Source organism: Sturnira hondurensis, unplaced genomic scaffold, assembly GCF_014824575.4.
Source record: "Sturnira hondurensis isolate 20B ecotype Veracruz unplaced genomic scaffold, ASM1482457v3 Scaffold0008782, whole genome shotgun sequence".
Lineage (NCBI taxonomy): Eukaryota > Metazoa > Chordata > Mammalia > Chiroptera > Phyllostomidae > Sturnira > Sturnira hondurensis.
The window spans coordinates 4,857,645-4,872,655 of record NW_028081413.1 but is presented as its reverse complement, the minus strand read 5'-3'; positions in this window follow the sequence as shown (position 1 = coordinate 4,872,655).

Genomic DNA, 15,011 nt, shown 5'->3' with positions numbered 1-15,011 from the left:
TCAGTAAATGAATGGATCAAAAAACTATGGTACATATACACAATGGAATTTTATGCTGCAGAAAGAAAGAAGGAGCTCCTACCTTTTGCAACAACATGGATGGAACTGGAAAGCATTATGCTGAGTGAAATAAGCCAGGTGTTGAAGGACAAATACCATATGATCTCACCTCTAACAGGAAGCTAAACAACAAAGCAAACAAGCAAGCAAAATATAACCAAAGACACTGAAATAGAGAACAGGCTGACAGTGACCAGAGGGGAGAGGGGAGGGAATTTCAGGGGAAATAAGGGAGGGATTTAGAGGAACCTATATAAAGGATACATGGACAACAACTGAGAAGGGTGGAAATGGGAGGGAGGGGGGAGGATGGGGGGTGGGATGGGATGGGAGTAATAGACAGAAAACTGTACTTGAAAAATAATTAAATAAAAAAAATTTAAAAAAAGGAATAGGCTAATATATTCAAAATTCTTAACACAATGTCTGATACATAATATGATGTTGGAAAATAGTCATTTCCTTACTATCTTTCAACTTTTAACCAAACTAATCAGTTCTCTTTGTGCCCATTATGGCCCTTCTCTCATAGTGCGTTTTATACCCACCTGCCTCTAATAACTTCTCTAAATTGATTTTGTTTTTGATAATCATTTATTTAGGAAACAAGCCTACTATTAGAGAAAGGAATGACTTTCCTTAAAGCATTCCCGCACCATGTTTTTCTGTAGTAAAACTGTGCACAGCTCAAATGCACATCCACAGAATGTCAACCCGTGAAGTAAAACAGTGCCAGCACCCCAGTGGGTTAAAATCTGATGAAATCAAGAACCACAGATTGGTGTGTTTTTCCGGGAAGGTTGTAGTTGCTGAATGAATAGCATTGAGCAAACACTGAGGGAGTTACTCAGCTTTCCAATATTATCGTGTGGGCTGCTTCAGGGCTACTTTAAGATATAATAAGGAGATATGACCTGCATAAATTCAAAGGACAGTTCAGACATAAGTGGTGCCCGAATGAATGAAGGGAATTGAGATCTCCTAATGTAGTAGCTATAAATCTACATAAGTAAAGTAACATTCAATCGTCCTCCTAATAAAACAGGACTAAGAGACAGTCCTCCCCTCTGTTCCTCTTTCCAGGCTTTCCTGCTCACATACCTTCTCCTCTCCTGAGTGAAATGGAAGCAGGATGTCACTGTTGTGAGCTCTTTCTCAGCCTAGACATCCTGCTACTTTTCTGGGAGGTGGGAGTCAAGAGAGGAGTATGAGAGACATGGAGGAACAAAGACGCCTTCTGAGGGATTTATGCTTTTTTTAAAGCAGTCTACAATGTCTTCTAACCCAGACAGTGCTTCTGGAGGAGGGTTTTGTAGGAAAAGGCTTTGACCAGAGCCTGAGTGATGGGTTCTGCCACTGACTCTGGCATTTACTGACTCTGTGGTTCTGAGTATTTCACTTCTTCTCTCTTCATTTTACTTTCTTCACTAGAAGTCAGGGAAATGGACCAGGTCTCCTCGGGGCCTTCCAATAATAACATCATCTGCCTTAAAGTTTGGCTTATTGACTTTGCCTATATTACCTACAGGGTCGATTCTATTTCATGTGAAAAAAATAAGGAATTCCTCATAATCTTAGTTAAGAGTATAGGTGGAAATTGATCTGAAGATAGAAAGAGTAAGACTAAAAATAAATAACATAATAAAGATGGGGTATGTGTAGAGCAGAACAGAAATATATAAAATCAAGTTAGACATTAGGAATACACGCTGCTCCCTCAGAGTTGGGGGGTGTCTCCGACAGTGGTATAAGACAAACAGAGGTGCCCTGTTTCCTGGCTCAGGGAAGAAGACTAGCTTTCTTCCTGAAATATGAGGGAGTGACTGGGCTGAGAAATGGCCCTGAGCCCAGGGAGCTGTATGCAGCAAAGTTAAACAGTGGTCAAAGAGGAACAAGGTGATTTTTCCCTTCCCATGATGTCCAGGGAACGGCTGACTCAATAGGTTGCTCATTTATTGGTCACATTTTGAAAGGGCATTTTCTCCATCAAGGCATTTGGAAAAAGAAGGCAAGTCGTGTTTGATTCCTTTATGATCTTCAGGGCAGCACGTGCTCAAAAGTAACAAACTTCCTATTTTTTCTAAGAATTTAATTTTGTTGTCAGGATTTTCTTCAAAACATCTTGGCAAGAACTGTGGAAAAAAGATTATTCGAAGGAACAGTGGATGGCAGTATTGGTTTGCAGCTCTAAAGCAGAAAGCAATGGGAAGTACTATTTTTTAAAGAAGAAAAGTACCATATATTCAATTTTCTGGAAGAGCAGCACATGGGCATGGGTCTAAAACCATGAAAAATTTGTGTTTGCAGTTTTAAAAGCTGTTAAAGCAACTATGTCAGATCATTTGAGAGCATTGCATCATGATATGTGAAGAGGAAAAATGATGACTCAGAAAAAAATGATGGACTTACATAATTATCTTCACAGAAACTAAATAGTAGTTAATGCACAGAACTTGCCAGTCAATAGATCATGACCAAGAAACACAGATGCGTTTTAACACACAGTTGCAGTTGTAGCATTTTGTGGGGTAAAAGAGAGACAAGACGGAAAGGGGAATAGGATGAAGTACAAACAGGCAGCTTGTTCTGAGTTTCATTACTAGTGATAGAAATACATATTTTTGTACTTAAATAGCACCTGTTACCTTGGGAATACAGGTACTGTTTTTGCCTAATTCTTCTTCTTTTTGAGTACCACAAATCTGCCTTTGTCCACTGCTTTGCACACTGATTTGTTCACACATGTATTTCCTCATAAAGGCGTCAAGCAGGCCCAGCTCAATCTCTTCCAAATCTCCCAGCTCCTTCCCTCACCAAAATACCTCAGAGCATCTTTTTGAGTCCTTTTTCCCAGCTTCCATTCCTCCGTGATGCTCACTGACCTGCAGGAAACTCACACACCTTTGCTTGTGACTGAAGCTGCTTTCCCTCTAGTTCCCTGGTCTGCATTTCTTTCTAATTACTTTCGTCCCACCCAGGAAGATGCAGGGAAAATGAACTAGTCAGCTGCCCAGCCCAGTGACCACCTGAGATATGGGATGCCAATCTCTCTTCTTGCGAGCATCCTCAATTTTTGGAACTCTTCTTGCATAGGTTGGCATGATAAAACTACGTATCCAGAAGTGGAATAAAGATGCGTAAAGTGAAGCTGTGGCAATGAAGATGGTGACCTAGTGGGTGAGGAATAAGCAAGAAGGAAAGGCTGAGGGTACAACCAGTGTCTCTAGCAGTGGAGACTTTGTGGAAAATGACAGCATCCTCTCAGAAAGGAAAGAGGGCAGGGGAACATGTTGGCATGAAAAAGTAATACATACAGTTTTGAACATAAGGTAATGGATGTCAAACATAAATCAAATGTCAATTAAAACTAGAAAATAAATAACAATTATAATACAAGTTGGAAGAGATTCCAAATCCAAATAGAGAAACTAGGCTATGATGAATATGCAATAAAGAAAACCCAAAAAGAATAGTGTGTGCAGAATTTATCTGAAAGATCTTCTTGGAATATTTGCAAACTAAAGGAAATATTATGAGAAACGGCAAACAAGATCACATTCAAAAGTAAGGCATTCCAAATAGGGAGAAATTAGGAAAGAGAAGAATAAAAAAATACTCTTAATTGAGCAGTCCAAAAGTAATAGGAAAAAAAGTTGGGTCAAATAATAAAAGAAATAAACGGAGAAACTCTCTATGGCAAAAAAAGCTCATATTCAGTCTCAGTCTCTTTTAAAAAGTCATTTAAAAAATCAACAAACGCAAGGACGTTAATCAAAGGACAGTAAAGCTATAAAAGTAGCTTCAAATACCATGAGTAAGGAGATACTTGGGAAAATATACAACTTACAGATAGATCACTGGCTGTTAAGAAAAGAACAGCTTGAGATCTGAAGGTATCACACAATCTAATGCAGTGTTTTCACTGGGTAGATGAGGGACTCAGACCTCAGGCTGTGAACACGAATCACAGAACTGCTGAGGAACAAAGGCGCCAGAGAATCCACCTCTCTTGAGTCAGGGCCACCAGCTCTTTTCCATCAGCCATCAGCATCACCTCTGCTAACCAACTGAAAGGGTCACCAAAGGCCACCATTAGAAACTCGGAGGCATCCTTGAGATGAGCCAGTGTCTCAGCTTTCCTTTATCAAATGGCTTTACCATTTTTAAGAGTCATTTAGTTTTACAACAAAATTAAACCCGAGGCAATGAGATTTCCCGTGTTCCATTTGCTGGCACACACAGTGTAGTTTTCCCCATGGTCAAAATCCACTCACGAGAATGTGACATGTTTTACCAAGGATGAACCTACATTGGCACATAATAGTTACCTCAAATCCACAGTTTGTATTAGGGCTCAGTCTTGGTGTTGTACATTCTTTGGGCACAGAAAAATGTACAATGATACAAATCTATCATCACAGTGTCATATAGAGGATTTTCACTGCCCTATAATCCTCTGTTCCGCCTAGTCATTTTTCTCTACATCCCCACCTCTGATAACCACGAATTTTTAATTTTTTTTATTAGCCCCATAGATTTACCTTTTACAAAATGTCATATAATTGGAATCATACAGTATGAAACCTTTTCAAAGGTTCCCAGTAGCTTCCTTTTTAAAGAAAAAGTGAAGCAATTTAGGGAGTGTTCCCTACCGTGCCCACCCTAAACTCCCTATGATGTCAATTCCTAAACAATGCCACCAACCTGCTGACTTGATTATACAGAAAACATTCAAGTCTACAGTCCTTTAGAAAGTATCCACAAACATTTTTGTAAAATTGGTTTGTACCTTATGACCCATTTCTATTCCCAGTGTTTATTAAAAATTATATTTCTGACGAAAATAGAGTGTCAGTGACACCTAAACAACCAGTCGCAACAGTCACGGTTTTCCTAGTCTACGTGGTATTATTTAACACAGGAAAAAACTTTCTGTAATTGTTAATGAGATTGTGACATGGGAAGAAAAATAGTAGTCATGGTCCTGGGGCCCTTAAGATTACCACTGATTCTGTCAATAATTTGGTGCATTTAATTATCAAGTGAATAAGCAAAAATATTCAAGTATGCCTCAAGTGGCTGCCTCCCATGTTTTTTATATGTCTGTTTGGCAATTCAGTTCTACAATGTAAATAGCTGGCAGCAGCAATGTTGTATGCTAAAATATCTCATTACAAAATGCTAGAAAACTAGACAATTACCGACAATTAGGGGTGGGTACACACAAATGGCCAAAATTACAGTTTACAAAAGAATGATAATTGCTCAAGAAGATAGAATTGGTGCATATAATTGGATTTGGTCATTTTACTTTTATCATGCATTTGCATTACCCCAACGGACACACGAAGTTGCTCTATGAATTAACAGGCATCATTTCCTACCCCTGCTTTCCTTTCCACACCAATGATCCTAACTTTCACCTTCAACTACACTGAGAGTTTTTACTTACTGTTTTAACTTCTCCACCAGTGCTTTTTTGTTTGTTTGTTTGTTTGTTTGTTTTTGGCACTCTGGCAAGGTACTGGCAATATAGTTAGCAAATTTCCAAATGCAAGAGAGTTATAAATATTCAAATTAATTTACATCTAGTGGAACAATGTTTAATTGTATTCACTTACTAACCAGTGATAAAAACAAATTTCCATGTGCCGTATAAAGACCACAGGTTGTATTAATATTTGTACTATTGCCATGTGTATTCTTTTATGACTGTGATCAATTAATTGCTGCTTCATTTGTTCCTATCAAAAGCATAACTGTTCTTAACATTTTTTGTGGTGAGCAGACCTGTGGTTTTCAAGTAGATAGGACCGCCCACGCGGCAAATTTAAGGGTGTGATAGAGAGCACACTGCAGAGGTACGGCAAAACAAAAATTGTTGGAGATTGCGGGGGTTATCAGGATAAGGTAACAATTAATGCTTTTTAAAAATTATCCTATTTTTCCTGCTGCCATTTTCTACCCAAATGAAAAAGTTTCAATGTTAGCACCAAAGGAGAATCAAGGAATCCTTACTCACACTTGCCAATTTGTATAACTTTTTTTATACTTGTATAGTTTTATCACATTTCTGACAACCACAAAATATTTTTACTGTTATATTGAGATGACATGGAACATTCAGAATACAGCTGAAATTTGGAAAAAGTACATATATTGTCTCCACCCCCAAGAACCTTGGAATTATTTATGCAAATAACATCTTGTTTAGAGGTATCTTCTACACATCTGAAATCTTTGTCTTTTTATCTGCAAAATCTTGTTAAAAATTGAAACTTCTCTAGAATGTATAACATCTTCATCTCTCAAAAGACAACCTTCAAAGGCAGGTATGGAGAAGAAGCTGCTGAGATGGAGGAAACCACGGGCATAGAAAGAGCGGGGGTCATTGACTTGGGGTTTGGGGTAGTCTATGTGGACCTCAGGCACCCTTGTCCTCTACAAATACTGATTTCAATGCTCCAAGTCTTTGCTCCTAAGTTAAAAGCATGTTCTCCTCCAGACTGTTTTTTAAGGCTCTTTCCTCATGTTTCCCTGTCACAAGCCTTACCTGCTTTCAGTCACTGCATTTATTTTGTTTATTCCAGACACTACCTGTCTTCATGCTTAGAAGTGAAAAATAAAAATCAACTTCAATGCCACATACAACTTTTGGCGTTTCGTTCCAAGATTAACACAAAATAATGACAATTTAAGTAATTTATTATTTTTATTTTAAGACTGTACTCAAGATGGTATTAATGCTTTCATCTTCTGTTAGTATATTTTTGTTGTACTCACTTTTTTAATTTTAGTTGAAATAGTTATTAAGATTGTGAAAGACCCATCAGAGTTATACAGATAAGTAATCTATAATTCTCATTTTATTTGGCAAACTTGGAATAACTAAAAGACAAATTGCACAGGTAGAGAATAACAACCCCTTAAAATTTACCTTGAAATTTTCAAAGTATATGGATATTCAAAAGGAAGAAATACAATAAATTATTAATATTGCAAAGCTCTCAATATATCACTTTCATGCACATCCCAAGTTGGGCTACAATATTAGAAATTCAACATTTATAAGCTAGGAAAGCCTTTTTCATCATATCACTTAAAAGAGCATAACTAAAACACTGTTGTGTTACAGATTACTTTCTTTCCCAATAAAAATGAGTAAAATTAAGAAATGTAAATAACTTTGATTAGAGGGATTGAACTGCAATGAAAACATAAAGCACTAACCGCAGCTTGAGTGGGTAACGACTGAGGAAGGGAGTGACTGGTCACTCGGTTTTGGAAAGAAACAGAGCAATTACATGAACTTGAGTGAGGGAATACTTGGGCTGTGTATTAAGAAGTAGTTTCTAACACCAATGTTTGTTGGAACCTGGAAAAATTGCCCTTTCACCTTGTTCAACTTGGACCGGATCAAGCTTTCCCTCTGGGAAAAGTAGGTCCATTTGGACAGACTGGCTGTGTGCGATCCCAGCTGATTGTTACTACTCCTGATTTTGTGAATCAAAAATTTTAGGGTATCTGGGCACTGAGTCTACAAATTAAATTTCCCCTCCAATATGTCAACCTTTTCTTCTCTTCTACCATCCTTATGATCTACTTTTAAAGGAAGGTAAGGGAAATAGAGTACTATTTCATTATTTCACCAGAGTAAAATAAAGCAAATAATAAAAGTATTTAAAAGTGGTCAATTTGGGGTTTGGAATATTTTGGGAATGGAAATTTACAGCTATTAAATGAGAAGTAGCCATTGTATTGTTGTTAGAAAAATGTTTACCATGGATATTTTCATTCTAAAGTAATGTAGAATTTAATTATAGCTACAAAATTATCCATTAAACTAATCCTTTAGAATGACCACCATCCAATAGCTGTTATTATGTAAAATTTGTTATGAAACCTAAAATTTTATTTTACATACTTAATAAAGTACACTGTTTATATAATTATATTTATAACATATATAAGTATAACATATAAATACATGTATATTCTCTATGAGCAGTGTTACTGTGTACTATTTTTATCATAATGACAACTCCCACATTTAACAAGCTAAGATGTTATCACACTATGTTATTTCCTTGCACTTAATAAAATTACATAGCTTTTTTATGTAAACAGTAAGAACTTTTCAGAGACACAAAAAGAAAATATTATTTGCTTTGAAATAGATAATACATGTATGTTGAAATAAAAATAGTGAGTAGTATTTCCCCATTTGCCCTTCGACCTAAATTCCAATGCTGTGTTGTGTGAGAAAATGAGGCCTCTCAAATGTGAGAGGGGGGTCACCTCGTCGCGTCCCAGTAACACAGGTGATCTTGATGGAGTCAGTCTTACCAAAACAACTCAGGATCCCAAATGAAGGATCGTGTTTTACAAACAAACAATAATCGATGTTTAACGGCTACTTGTGTTGCTGTTGGGGGAGTTGTCTGGGAATCCACTGTCCGTGTCTTCTGGTTGTCCAGCCTGAACCAAGAACGTTTGATCACCCTAGGCAAAGATCAGGCTCGCTAAAGTAAAATGACATCCACAGCACTGAGTGCAATGATGTTATTTGCCTCCTCCTTCAAATGAGATGTTCTGTAATCTAGGGGGTCTCTGACCTGTTTACCGGCTGTACTGATGAGCTGGATTTATTTAACTGTTATCACCAAACTGACCTACGTTACAATGACAGATAATGTTTCAATGAACAAAAGTATCACCTGTCTCAAGCTTTTCTTTTCTATGAGAAAAGAAATTTATATTCAGAGATTCCACTTTTCCTTATTCTTTAAATGTAAATATGTCAGAGATATATTAAAATGGCATTTGATATAGACTACTATTTTTAAAACAAAGTTGTCATTTGACTCCTGGTGAATTGCTCATAAATTCAGGACTGAATAAAGAGATCAGATTACATTAAATGCATTTTGGTATCTATAACTTTCTGCCATGAATTAAAACTGGCTGATCACGTCTCTAGTGCATTCCATTTTCTGTTGATTCATGTACTGTAATATAACCCTCAAAATTCCCTTATGCCAACAAACTCACTCAGATATGCTGAGTGCAGGAGGAGATTAAAGTGGCTATAAGATTGAAAACTGTATGAAGACATCAGATAATGTAGTAGAGGTATAATGAAAGTGTAAACAAAGCCAGTAAATGTAGAAATTACTGTTCATATAATCCACTGTTGAATTCAATGGAGGGTTTAGCTCCCTGCCAAGTATATATTAATACCAAACAAATTGGCAAAATCAATACACCAAGCCTGTTTCATTCTTATTAAAGTACTTCTCTGAGGCTAAGCACAAGTAAGACGTGCCATTCTCCTCTGGAAAATGTAATATTTCCCCAGTAGGAATTTAGCATTCAGGTATATACACATACTCCCAGCTCTGAGAAACTCACATCGGATGATTTTCCTCTACTTTAAAATTGAAGTTACTTGGAGAAATAACTTTTCATATTTTCCCGAACAGTAGCTTTTTGTTTCTGCATTATGAAAGCCAATCCATCCTTTAAAGGCTCTTTAAGCTGGCAAAGGGAAAGAAAGGCATTATTTCTGAGTGAGGAGCCTCCATTGTTTCAGTAGTTGCTAGAGTTATGGATGAATGCTTTCAACAGAAGTTAAAAGAGATAATGAGTCTTTAATGATACAAAATCAGAGCCTTGTGTGCCTAGTGAAGCCTGACACAAGCTCCAGCTTGCAGCTAGCAAGGGAAGCTCATCGCTGTCTGTGTCGTCAGCCAAAAACACCCACCAAGTGCCTTCTTGAAAATTTGTGTATCCCTTAAAATAGAATCAGTGGTACTTATCTGTTAGGTTAACTATTCTGAGAGACAAAACAAAATAGGTTGATAAGCCTATATTGTATCCCTCACCATACATCCTTTTTAAAGTTCCAGGTGAATATACTGCCACCTTCAAAGCAATGCATTTTAGTTTATTCCAGACTTTTTCAAGAGCAGTTTCCTTCTATGTGTATTTTTATTTCTCTTTCTTCCACCAAAAGACCCAACAGGAAACTTCAGTGTCACCTGCCTGGGCACACCCTCTGCTATGCTGACCAGATAGGTGACTTGGCTAACTTGAAAGAGATTTTTGTCCACCAAGTATTAGGGAACGTGTTTGAATCTCAGCTGTGCAAATGTCTAAAGTCCCAGCCAAAAACTCCTGGGGAGCAATGGGAAAAAATACATCTCTCCTCCAGGAACACAAGCCAGGCTCCTTGATGTTAAATCAGATTTGCTTCTGAAAGGATTGGCATGTCTGATATGATTAGGAAGCTTCGGTTGTGCTGATTATAAATTAAAATTAAGGAAAACAGATTGATCTGGAAAATAAGAAACATAAGGGCACCTCACTGCACTCTCTGGTCTTTGCAATGATGTTTTAAAAGTGATGGGTGTGGAAGTTAGTTATTGTAGGAATCCCAACTAGGCTATTGTATAAAGACTTGCATGCTATCATCCTTGTATCGAGGTGCCAAAATCAGTTACAGAAATGAAGGCAAACATCAACATGACTTGGAGTATATCTAGCATGCATTTTTCTTTCACTTTCATAAAATGTTCATGTTGGGAGCTGGGGGAAGGTGGGGTTATACAGGCAAATAGCCCATAATTTATGGAACAGAACTAACTTATTTGCCCATTTTTTAGGAAAGAAATTCATTTTCTTTTTTCCTCTTTTCTCATTTATTTTTGTTATTTCCATCCCCAGTCATTCACCTGCTCCCTTCCAGACACATGGGTGCCGATGAGAAATAATCACTGAAGTTGCAAATAGAGAAAGGGAATGTGGGGATATTTGAAAGAGTTAAAATATATAGAGAGCAGGGGGAGAAAGAGAACAGAAGTGTATTGGTTACCCCAAATTACTATATTAAGCCACGTTATCATTGACACAAATAAGCAATAATTGTTGATCATGTGGGCATATTTTTAAGAATGGATTAATTTTACTCTGTGATGGTGAGGTTATAATCTGTTCCTGGGCATCAATATAAAATATGGGTATAAATAGGTATATGTATTCTTAGAAAAATCTTTTTGCATCACTAAATAATTGGGGTTTTTTCCTTACAGAAAACTTAATTGTTAAATGAGAAAATTGTCATAACGGTGCTCACCATATTAGCTTATAACTTTTCTGGGAATATAGAAAATACCACATAACTTCATAGAAACTCTAGGTCTAAAAAGAGCCATGAGTTATTTCTCTCCACCTCTTCCCTCAGATTCTCTCAAGGGTACTAGACGAGAGATAAGGCCATATGACTTGTTTCCCTTTACCATTAAGCAAAGTTTATGGGACACAGTTTTCTTAAATTCACTTAATGCATCAAGAGCCATAGAACCCCACCCCCTCAAATGGCAACTTTCTCCTGAAAATAAAGTTTTCTTCTATATAATCTTCTACCTCTGTAGAGCATAATTTAAAGTATTTAAGACAAATTGGTAATTTCTGAGTTCTGATTGCAATACTTTGCAAAACCATGTAAGCCTAGAAATGGCAAGACTGCCTTGCAAAACCAGCATACTGTACTACCTGAACAACCAAAATCCTTCTGCATTCTGTGCCTTAAAGTGGTATCCAGAAATAAACTCTTGAAACACAGGAATAATTTAATTTATTTATACAATAAATATTTACTAATTGCCTACTACATCAAACAATCCAACTTTATTTACTCAATGTCATTCATTATGTCAAAATTATTTACTTATTTATTCATTTATTCATTCATTCATTTGTTATGCCATTTGCTATTCTATGTGCTGGGGATACAGTAATGAACAAAGAGGAAAAAATTCCTGTCTTACATGTGAGTCTCTAGACAAGATACTGGGAGCAGAGGAGTGACAAGACAGGAGAAGATCTATGCTCTCCTGACCCTTACAGTCTAAGGGACATGGTGGTCAGTAAGCAAGACTAATGTGTCTGTAAATACATACAGACACATGCAAATATATACACACATAAAGCAGATAAGTAGTGTGAGTGTGGAAAACACGAGGCATGTAATAGAGGCACAGAAGAAGCTAATGTCTAATCTAGCTAGATGTAAAGGTAAGTCTTGTTGGTGATGGAAAGATTAAGATTTTTGGAAACTTTCTGAGACTTTTTTTCCCATAGCTGTAATTAACTTTTCAAAAAGAATACTATTGAAATATAATTCTATCTCATTATTTTCCCAGAATAAAATGAATCAAATACAATATTTGAAAGGGATAGATATATTTTTAAGGATATTTAAGGACTTTTTTGGTAAAAAAATAAAAACACAAGCAAACATGTTAATATATGTTCTTAGCTTATTTAAACAAATTAGAATGTTTTAGGTGACTATCTAGATGATTCCGGAATATTCTTTGAAGAAAAAAAACATGATTAAAATCTTGGGATTGAAAGGATCAGATTATTGGTCAATATTAGTCATATATTTCAGATGGATTTTCAGCTACTTATTTCATACTATTGAAATATATGCAGTATTATATGAAATATGTTTACAAAATCAGGGGTTTTCATGAAAGTGATGTTTCCATATATAATGTTAAATGGTAGCTTAGATGAAAATGAACTAGTTAAAAACTCTTATACATATGATATAGTAACCCATTTTAAAAATCCCATAAATTATTAAGATGGTAAGACAGTTGGTCATTTTGCCATTCTATTCAGATGCTTTGATTTTTTCCATAACATTTATTCCTAAAAGGTTTTTTTCTAGTCTAATTTTACTGACTCAAACAGTAGAATTTCAAACATAAGTTAATTGACTATGTCACTAAATATATTTCACTGTTATAATTTTTCTTAACTTATTACATTTTATATAATGTAAATATTCAAATAATATGTTTTATTGATCTATGTCATTGCCTATTATTATCAACAAGTAGAGTTATAACATAATTTATAAACAAGTATATATTGCCTTTAATAACAGCAATAAAATTACAAAAGTTAATTAAGAAATACATAATAGGACATAATAAGACTTAATGTCCTTTGTTTAAAAATTAGACCATAATTTGCCCTGGCCAGTTTGGCTCAGTTGGTTGGAGTGTTGGAAAGGTGATGGGTTCAACTCCCAGTCAGGGCACATGCCTAGGCTGTAGGTTCAGTCCCTGGTCAGTGTACATATGAGAGGCGACTGATCGATGTTTCTTTTACAGTGATATTTCTCTCCCTCTCTCTTCCTCTCCCTCTTTCTTTCCCTCTCTCTAAAATTGATAAGCATATCCTAGGACTATGACAAAAAATTAGACCATAACTCACATTTCATATTCAAGAATTCCAAATTTGTTTCAAGGCCTGAACTTTTATACAACATACAATGAAGGAAAGATTAGTCAGTGTCACTGGATCAAATAAAGGGGTAAACAAGCTGATGAATGATAAACAGTACCTTCCATCAAAGCAAATGATTTCAAACTGAATACTTTTGCTTTGCTTTACAATTACAGAATTTGATAACATCCAACTGTTTATTATTTGTGAGTATATAGATTCTATGGCATTTTTGTTTTCTTTCCTGTTTGATATTTGTAAAAGCTTGCATGTAAAGTTTTACTAGGATTATCATTATTCTTTTCATCTCTCATAATCAATTACTAAATAAATCATTTTTTCTATAATCCAATGCTTTGATTTAATACTATTAATATAACTTCAGCTAATAAAATAAATGTGTATGTGAGTAATCACAAATTTATTAATTAGCATCAAAAATTTCAAATGGCCCTGGCTGGTGTAGCTCAGTGGATTGAGCTGGGACCTGTGAACCACACAATCACGGTTCGATTCCCAGTCAGGGCACGTGCCTGGGTTGCAGGCCAGTTCCCAGCAGGGGACTCATGAGAGGCCACCATACATTGATATTCCTCTCCTTCCCTTCCCCTCTAAAGATAAATAAATAAAACCTTTTAAAAAAATTTCAAATGAAGTATATATTTACAACAGAACCTAAACAGTATAATTCACTTGCACTAAAATATATTTGATGTTATTACTAACTAGTGTTATATGCATTATACGAATATAAATTAATACTGTTTTTTTACTACACATGAAGTGTTTTCTCTTGCTCTTTAAAAAAGATAAAAATAAACAATAAGCTCTTATTTTAAAGATCCTGTACGTGGTGGCGTCAAAGAAGGAAATGGCAGAAATCGCAGCTGTTGCAAAGGCTTTGACCGAAGAAGCACTTGATTCTGAGTCCCCAAACTCTACCTATTATTTACATAACTTTCCCTTGTCTCCCAGGTGTGTTCATTGTAAAAGCTTCGGTGCAGGGGTCCAGGTTAGTGGACCAGCAAGTGAAATCAGGAGACTCATCACAGGTCAGGAGAACAGGGAAGAGCTGGGATTTGGTGGTTCCCATAACAATAGAGGGCAATTCCATTAAGAGGAACAAGGATGAATGAAAATTAGCTGCACTGTCAATGAATGTTAGCCTTTGTTTTTTACTCTGCAGTCTCCACAAATCAATATTTGTATGTGTTTGAATATCAGATATCTTAAAAACATAAACTGAAAACATGACATGAATTTATTCATTAAAGTTTCCCTTAAGCGATTCTCTCCTTAAAACATAACACCCATATCCTTCATCTCTAAGTACAGTTGAGGCTTCATACTCTAATAAAGAAACAACACTAGACACAACGGTATTCACCAGTCTTTAACACTGCATTGTTTTAAATCACTGCTTCATTAGATATCCTAGCACACATTTTATAGCTGTTCTCTGTAACTAAGCACTTATCGTAAGGTAAATCTTTTCTGCAGACTTTCCAAAGTACATCCAAGCTGAAGTTGGACCAAAGACAAAATTGTGATAGATAACTGCTCCCCTAAAAACATCTACTATATTAATAAGGTAGCCATGTCCAATGAAAACACTTGCCTTGCCAGAGTGCACGTAATAGCACCTAGTA